Source organism: Propithecus coquereli, unplaced genomic scaffold, assembly GCF_000956105.1.
Source record: "Propithecus coquereli isolate 6110/MARCELLA unplaced genomic scaffold, Pcoq_1.0 Scaffold120, whole genome shotgun sequence".
Lineage (NCBI taxonomy): Eukaryota > Metazoa > Chordata > Mammalia > Primates > Indriidae > Propithecus > Propithecus coquereli.
The window spans coordinates 6,505,463-6,513,485 of record NW_012136081.1 but is presented as its reverse complement, the minus strand read 5'-3'; the positions used below and the strand labels follow the sequence as shown (position 1 = coordinate 6,513,485).

The following is an 8,023-nucleotide window of genomic DNA, read 5'->3' as shown; positions in this document are numbered from 1 at the left end:
AAACGAGCAGCACAATAACATTCCATAGTAACTGCAGCTGACCGGCGACAGAAATGAGAAAGGTGACACACGCATCCTCAGAGACTAAGCATGACTCAGCACAGCCAGACTGTGGAATTTTCCCACAGCCTCGGCCACTGATGTCATGTGGGATGTGTCAGGAGAGGAGCAGTCACATAAGGGGTCTGGCCCATTCCCTACGGCTGGTGCCTCTAACAGTCCAGTATCCCAGGCCCCCACCCACTTCTCTGGCCTGCAGGCGAATCAGGACAAGGAGGCAACGGGAAAGCAGGTAACCTGAGGTCTGCTGGGGGGACCTGGGGTTATACCTTCTAGCATAATACTTAACAAGGACAACGAAAGGCCACATCCACCTCCCCCTAGCATCACAAGGACAAAGCTAAAGAGGAGGGGAGGGGACAAGCTTAGATCACAGAGCCTTAGATGGGATCACTAAGCAAAGCCCTGGGGAGTCAGCAGGGCCTTGGGAACGGAGAAGCCAGGCAAGCTTTGAGAAATTAGATGACCTGGGAGAAGGAGGCCCTTCTTAGTGACTAGTTTTCCCTTTCTACTGATGCGTTTTGGGGAAAATATCAATAAAAGATGATAAACTTTAAAACAAAACAAAACAAAACATGGGATCAGCAGCTTGGATTCTGCTAACCACCCTTCCCTGAGCTCCATGAGATAGGTGGTTTGCGGGGAACTTCACCCACCCCGCCCCCACCTCTCCCTGTAGGGATACAAGTAAATGAAGTAACATCCAAGTCTATCCACCAAGAGTAAGAGCAAGCAGAGAGAGGACAGGGTGCTGGAGACTGCGGAAGGTGGAGTCCATCCCCAGGACAGAGCCACTTCCGCCCCACCCATCTGCCCTCACTCGTCAGCTTCTCTGTGCTGACGGTTTCAATCGTGGGGTGGAAAACTGCCACTGATGACCCAAGACCTAGGGCAAGAGAGCACTGTGGAAAAATCTCATGAAGGAAATCACGAAATCTCAGGAAATTTCCTGAGTCATGAAGGGTCACCTGATAAAAATCCCTACACAATGGGTGGAAAGCCAAGAGAAATCCCTGTAGCAAGGAATCCCACTCAGCGCTGAACGTGAGCTCTGGGGAAAGTTGTCTCCAAGCCACGAAGTCCCCAAGGCGGCTAGCTGTGCAACGGGGAGAGCAGCTGGCCTGGAGGGCAGGGCATGATCAGTAGTTATGCTTGCAGCTGGGCAGCGAGAGCTAGGGCTGGACTATCAGGGGGAGTCCAGCCCAGAGGGCTTTGGAATTTAGGCTGAGGAGATGCCACTGGATCCCCCAGGTACCTGCAATCAGGGAGGTCCCTGTCAGGGCAAACTCTGAAAGCCGTAGGTTACACAGGGCAGTGCTGCCTGAGCAATATGTAGGGGGAAGAAGGGACAATTCCACCTTCACCCCCTTGTCACTGTGACTGGCAAAGCCTGAGCATCATCCTCTGGAAACACGTGTCAAGTGTTTTGACAACCAGCTAACAGGGCCATGTCTCGTACCTCAGCTGCCTGCTCTCCACGATGATGCAAGGGGTCTTCTCAGAGGCTGCCAGGCCCCAGGAATTCATTCTTCCCGTAGGTCCAGAAGAGCTTCACCACCCTCCCTGGCCAGCTTCCTGAGCCACACCCTTCCAGAAGTAGGGCCTCCTGTTGAGGCTGGCCCGCTGCCAAACGGGGCCAACAGGGAACCAGATGTCAATTTCCCATCAAAAACCAAGAAAGACCAGGGACACACAGGACGGAGCTGGCCTTTTTTATTGATTGAGCCTGAGAGCTGACATGGCAAACTGCTAGCACCTGCAGTCGCTGTGGCGAAGACCCCCACGCATCCCACTGGCCTAGATTCAGGCACAGGACTTACCCTTAGTGTTTTGTCAGCTCTCCAGAAGGCAGATGCTATCTAAAGTAAAAGAAGAAAAAAAAAGTGTTATCCTCATTTTTCTATGCACTCCCCAGAGAACCTAGGAGTGGCAAGAAGATAGATTTAGAACTCAGACAACCGTTTCTCTGCTTCCATCTCAGGTTCTCTAGGGGCCACCAGGACAGCACGGGGGCTGAGAGTGCCAGCTGTTGTCCAGCTGCCCAGGCTCCACTCCTTGCTGCTCTGCCACTTGCTCCCACAACCACTCAAAGCCTGCGTCCTCATCTATAAAATGGGAATGATAACAACACTCATCGCTTCGGGTTCTAGGGAGTGCCCAGTGCGGTAACACACACAAAGCACTGGCACCCTGCCTGGCACGGAGGACACACTCAGATCTTAGTGGGCATGTTAGTGGAAAGCATTTAAGCAAAACCCTTTTCTGGCACCCGCTATACAAGAATAAGAAGTTCTAGAAACTGTTCTTGTTTTACCTGAAGTGCTTTCTCTTCCTAACCACTCCATCCAGCCTCAGGCCCACTGTCTGGGCAGAGTTGTCTCTAATCCTTCAGGAGTTACCCTCCTCTGGATTCCTCCAGTCTGGTTCCTATCTCACTAAAAAATTTCACACTAATGAACAACTGTCTTCTGTGACCTGAGATGTGTCTCCTATTTCCTCAGACCCTTTTGTGAAGAGAGCCCTCCAGACCACATGTAAGAGCACACCTCGTGTTTAGGCCCACGGGAGCCCACAGTTGGCAGCGTGTGATCACTTTTCAGAGTTTACGGACTGCTTATTTTCAAAAGGCCACACATGTGACACAGCTCTAGCCACTGGTCAATAAACAGCAAAACAGAAACACAGGCCAGCAAGCCATCAAAGGGATCAAATCTATGTTCAGAGAAAACTAGTTGCCTTGGTAGATAACGTCAAAGCTGCAACTGAATGTGTAGGGCACTCAGTTCAATAAAATATTTATTGAGCACATGTGTTACGTAAGGAACTATGTCAGAACACTCAGGTTCTGCCCACAAAGTGCCAAAAAGCAAGTTGCTGGGGTCTAGCTAAGAGAACAGAAAAATGGGACAACACATAAGAGATGAGGCTGGGCCAGGTGGCTCACATCTGTAATCCCAGCATTCTGGGAGGCCCAGGTGAGAGGATTGCTTGGGGTCAGGAGTTCGAGACCAGCCTGAACAAGAGCCAGACTCTGTCTCTACTAAAAATAGAAAAAATTAGCCGGGCACGGTGGCACATGTCTGTAGTCCCAGCTACTAAGGAGGCTGAGGCAGGAGGATCGCGTGAGCCCAGGACTTTGAGGTTGCTGTGAGCTAGGCTGACATCATGGCACTCCAGCCCGGGCAACGGAGTGAGACTCTGTCTCCAAAAACAAACAAACAAACAAAAAGACACATGAGAGATTGAGAGATGAGAGGATGAGAGGCACTGAAGCGGTCAGCCTGAGAGCCGGGCCATTTCCTAGCCGTGTGCCTCTGGGCCAGTTATTTCACCTGTGTCTCATCTACGTGCATGCCACATCTGTAAAAGACAATCTAATAGCACCTTTGTGACAGGCTGGTGTGATAATCAAACGAGATAATACATGTACGTAAGAGGCTAAGCAAGTCCCTGCCACCACATAGTGAGAGCCCATGAAGGTTACGTTTTATTAACAGTAAATCATTATTTATCATCATCATCATCAAAAGACAAAGCCCAGTCAACATGAATAGATTTGGCAAGCCTTCATGAAGTAATGCCCTCAGTCTTAAAGAATAATTTAATTTTGACAGGACAAGGTAAGAGGAAAGGCCCTGCAGATAACAAGGTCACCAAGAACAAGAGCAGAGAGAGACACTAAGAAGTGAGTTTGAGGGAACAGTGATAGTCCCATATGAGGACTGAGGCAGAAGAGGATACCTGTGGGATCAAATGGAAGAAAAAGCCCAACAGGTAGGATCATGTTAGAAAGTCTTGAATGTGGCTGGGCGCGGTGGCTCACGCCTGTAATCCTAGCTCTCTGGGAGGCCGAGGTGGGCGGATTGTTTGAGCTCAGTAGTTCAAAACCAGCCTGAGCAAGAGCGAGACCCCGTCTCTACTAAAATTAGAAAGAAATTAATTGGACAACTAAAAATACATAGAATGTAGTCCCAGCTACTCGGGAGGCTGAGGCAGGAGGATCGCTTGAGCCCAGGAGTTTGAGGTTGCTGTGAGCTAGGATGACGCCATGGCACTCTAGCCCGGGCAACACAGTGAGACTCTGTCTCAAAAAAAAAAAAAATAACATAAAATAAAATAAACCATAAAAAAAAAAAAAAAAAAAAAAGAAAGTCTTGAATGCCAAGATGAGGCAAGCTTCTCATTCAGTAAGTGAAAGGAAACGGTTTCTTCTTTTTGTCATCTCCCATCCTCCACTATCAGGCTCTACTCCTTAGGCAAAGTGTCCACAGCTGAGACTAGGAGGCAGCTAAGAGAAAGAGATGAAAGGATGGTCAGGCAGGCCCAGGTGAGGTTTCAGAGTGAACTGGCGAAATGCACCCCCACTTCTGCAAGTGATGTCTCTGGATGAGAGACCTTCCACCAAAGAGGGCATTTCCGAGACACAGGGCACAGGGACCCGTTCAAAAGAGGGTGCTACCGGGAGGCAGCCAAAGAGAAGGCCCACACTGATCCTCAACGAAAATGGTGACCTGAGGCACCCAGCTCACACAGAACAGTGCTAGAGAGAGACGTGGACAGGCTCCCAGGTTTACTGACACACTGGCCACAGTGCTGGACATCCCAGCCGCCCCCAAATGCAACTCCTTTCCAGATTCCCCAATTTCACCCTTCTCTCCTCACTGGCTTCCAATTTGAGCCTTTTTCTACTACAACTCACCCAAAACATTTATTAAGCACCTACTTGTTCCTGGCACTGTGTTAAGGACTAAGAGGACACAGGGAAGAGGGAACTAAGAATGAGACATGGGTCTGGGGTCCAGCCCTGCAACTGGCCCCAGAGCGGTGTCGGGAGGACAGGCACCCTAGCACAGTTCCTGGGGTACTGGAAGTGAGACAGGGAGAAAGCAAGGGGCAGCACAAAAAAAGGGCAAGCCACCTGTACGGTACATCAAAGGCAGGAGGGACCCCACCTTCCTGGGGAAGATCTTGGAGGTGAGAACTGCCACAGGGAGGGGCAGCCAGGGTGCCCAAGGCTTCAGCAGAGAGAGAGGAGTTGTTAGGCGCAGAAGGGTAGGTGGGTACACTGGGGAAAGTTTGGATGGCAGCCTAAATTAATTCAAAAAACAGATATTGAGCAACTATACAGAGGGCAGGGCTTCGCAGGATGGGGTAGCCATTAGGAAACAAAGGATGGGATACAACCTGTAGCTCAGGCCTGCTGCTGGGCCTCAGAGCCCAGCGAAGCCCCCAGCTGCCTTTGGATCCAAACTTACTTCCTCACTTTGGCTTCCAGTCACTGACTTACCTGCACCTGGGCAAATACTAGTGCCCTCACCTGGTTACATATCCTGCAGAGGCCTCTTCCCAGCAACCAAGTTCCTCACACTCAGTCATGAAGTACTTACTATTTCCCCCAATTTCCCCACGTTCATCTTTCCACCATCCTCAGCCTTCCTCCTGCAGATTCTACTTCACAATAAAATTTCTCCATAATAAACTCTTCGCAGCTCAAATCCAATCACTGCTTCTCCACTGCCAGTGGCATCAAGAAGACGTTCACAACTCACCTCCTCTGGGAAGGCTTCCCAGATCCATCCCCTTCCAGCCTTGAGGCCAGTCCATTTCTCCTCTCCCTTGCCTGAGCGCGTGCTTTGCCCTGATTTTCCGGCCTCTACTGAATTTCCTCTTCCATGTCCTCCTCAGGGCCAATGCCCACGCAGGCGCTCTACAAACATCTGCCGCACGCTGACTTGCTGCTTAGGTTTTGTTTATTTTTCTCTTCCCCAGTTTGTCAGCAGTTCTACAGCAAGGATTAACCTCATCACCCACGCCTTCTCTCAGCACCCAGTCTAGGGCTCTGCACATGGTAGGTGTGCAAAGAATGTGCTTAGGAGTTCAAGAGTTAACAAAGAGCACGCACACAGACAGCTGTAGCTACAAGTGAAGAGAAATGCTGAGCACATCCACCCCCAGCACGAGTAACTGCATCACATACAGGGAAAGGGTGACATGAGGGAGGCCTGCCAGGGCTGCTGGCGGCAGTGGGTAAGGACGCACAGGGAAGGCACATGGCAAAGACTCAGGTGTGTCTAGCAAGTGTTGTACTTCTCTGAGCCTCAGTGTTCTCAGCTGGAGAAGGGGGATAATGAGCCCTGGCGTATCTCTCTTACAAAATGAAGACATACTCAGATTTTTAAGAATTTCAAAGCTGCCGGGACCTAGGGACTTGGCCTAACTCCACCATTTGTGAGATGAGGAAAGAGCGCTTCAGAGGTGAAAGTACACGGAGCAAGTCACGGTGGGAGGAACCTACATGGCAGGTCCTCAAAGCCAGGGCTCCGACTCTGTGCCCAGGAGGGCACTTCCCGAATGCACGTTATAAACTACTAAAATCTAGAAATAACGGGCTGAGCCCAGCCCCACCTAACTGAGCGGCCTTGGGCGAATCGCTGCGTCTGGGCGCCTCAAGCTTCGTCATCAGAAAAAAGTGGAACCGAGAATGCCCCACAGGGTGGCTAGGAGGATCCTACAGGGACGAAGTGCAGGCACCAGGAACAAGGAAAACCCTCGCCTTACACGCCACGGCTTTCTTCAGAGCTGAGCCTCATCCAGTATGAAGGGGACAACTTGGGCTCCCGATTCTGACAGACTTGGGTTCGAACCCTGAGGGACCTCGCGCGAGGCATTTTAGGGCTCCGAGCGTCAGTTTCTCCATCTGCAAAATGGGCCCGAGAGCAGGAATAAGGCCGCCGCCCGCAGGGTGGGACGCGGCGGGCGGCTCCCGCGCGGGAGGGATGCTCGCGGTGCGGCTGCCCGGGGGCTGCGTGCGCCGGGCCGGGGGCGGGAGAGGGACCCGGGGGCGGGTCCGCACCGGCCGCCCCCCGCGGGAGGGGGAGGGGCGGCGCGCGTCGCGTCGCGTCGCGAACCGCCCGCCGCTGTCTCCTGGAGCCGTCACTCGCACAGCCCGCACCGCCTTTGCGCGCGCGACCCTTACATAAGCGTCCCTCACGGCGGCGCCGGCGCACGCTCACCCGCTCCGACCCGCCACGGGAAGAAAAAGATGCGGAGCGCCGCGGACACTCACCTCCTCGCCGCCACCGCAAGTCGTCGCACCGGGCTCTACCACCGCTGCCTCCACTGACAGAGAACAGCTGCGGTCTCCGCGCAACCAAACTTGCTGCAGTCCCGGCCCCGCCTCGCGGACTTCCTATTGGTCCAGGAAGCCCAACCCCTCCCGTTATTGGGCAGTGTCCCCCGTCACTCCCCGCTTCCTCGCTCAGGACTCCTCCCAGCGCCCGCCTGTCCGTCACGTTTAAGCCTTGGCGCCCCACGTCAGCCCCGCCCCTCTCGTTCTCGGCGGGCTCTTTGATTGGTGGCGAAGCTGGGAGAGCCCGCCCCCGGCGCGTCACCGCCCACTCTCTTGTCTCCGGAGCCTCACGTGGGCCACCGGACCCCGCCGCGGCCCCGCAATAGGCGGAAGTGGCCGGTCTCCGACGTGCAGTGATTGGCTGTCGGTGGGGGTGGGGACGTTCGATTCATTCACCCGGTAACACGTGTCTCCCAAAGCCGCAAGCATAACAAATGGCATGGGGACTCAGGCGTCCCGGGCAGAGGCATATACACGCTACCGAGTGCAGACGAGGTTGGAGGAAGAGCGTTAGTGAAGGGCAGCAGGAAGGAGAAGAAGCTTGTGGCGCACGGGTTTACATGACCGTGTCCTTTAGCAGCTGCGTGGGTGGTGATAGTGGTCAGGAGCCCATCTCTGTGTGACCTTGGACTGGCAACGTCACCTCTCTGAGTCTCAAAGCGGAGCCGCTCGGGACCTAGAGGGCTTAAAAGGCTTGGTTGAGATACGAAAGGAAAGCTTCATTAAATAGGCTCTGTGCCAACTAGTGTATAAGGGAGTGACCAAACGAATGAAAATCCCTGCCTTCCGGTGAAAGCAGACAATAAACAAATAAAATATATGGTACATTGGATA

At 53.0% G+C, this 8,023-nt stretch overlaps 1 protein-coding gene across 5 annotated transcripts in view; it reads right to left on the bottom strand.

Moving 5' to 3' along the window:
• PC (pyruvate carboxylase) overlaps positions 1-7,176 on the bottom strand; it is a 102,046-nt gene extending 94,870 nt beyond the window's left edge. Inside the window, exons 1-2 of one of the 5 annotated variants that reach the window (XM_012665619.1) lie at positions 7,127-7,176; positions 1,881-1,919 (exon numbers count right to left, since the gene is read on the bottom strand). The gene's annotated coding sequence lies outside the window, so the exon portion shown is untranslated. Of the gene's footprint in view, positions 1-1,519; positions 1,537-1,880; positions 1,920-6,618; positions 6,758-7,126 lie in introns of those variants that run through there. The other 4 variants (XM_012665617.1, XM_012665618.1, XM_012665620.1 and 1 more) reach the window with 4 other exon arrangements.
• Positions 7,177-8,023: the final 847 nt, after the last annotated feature.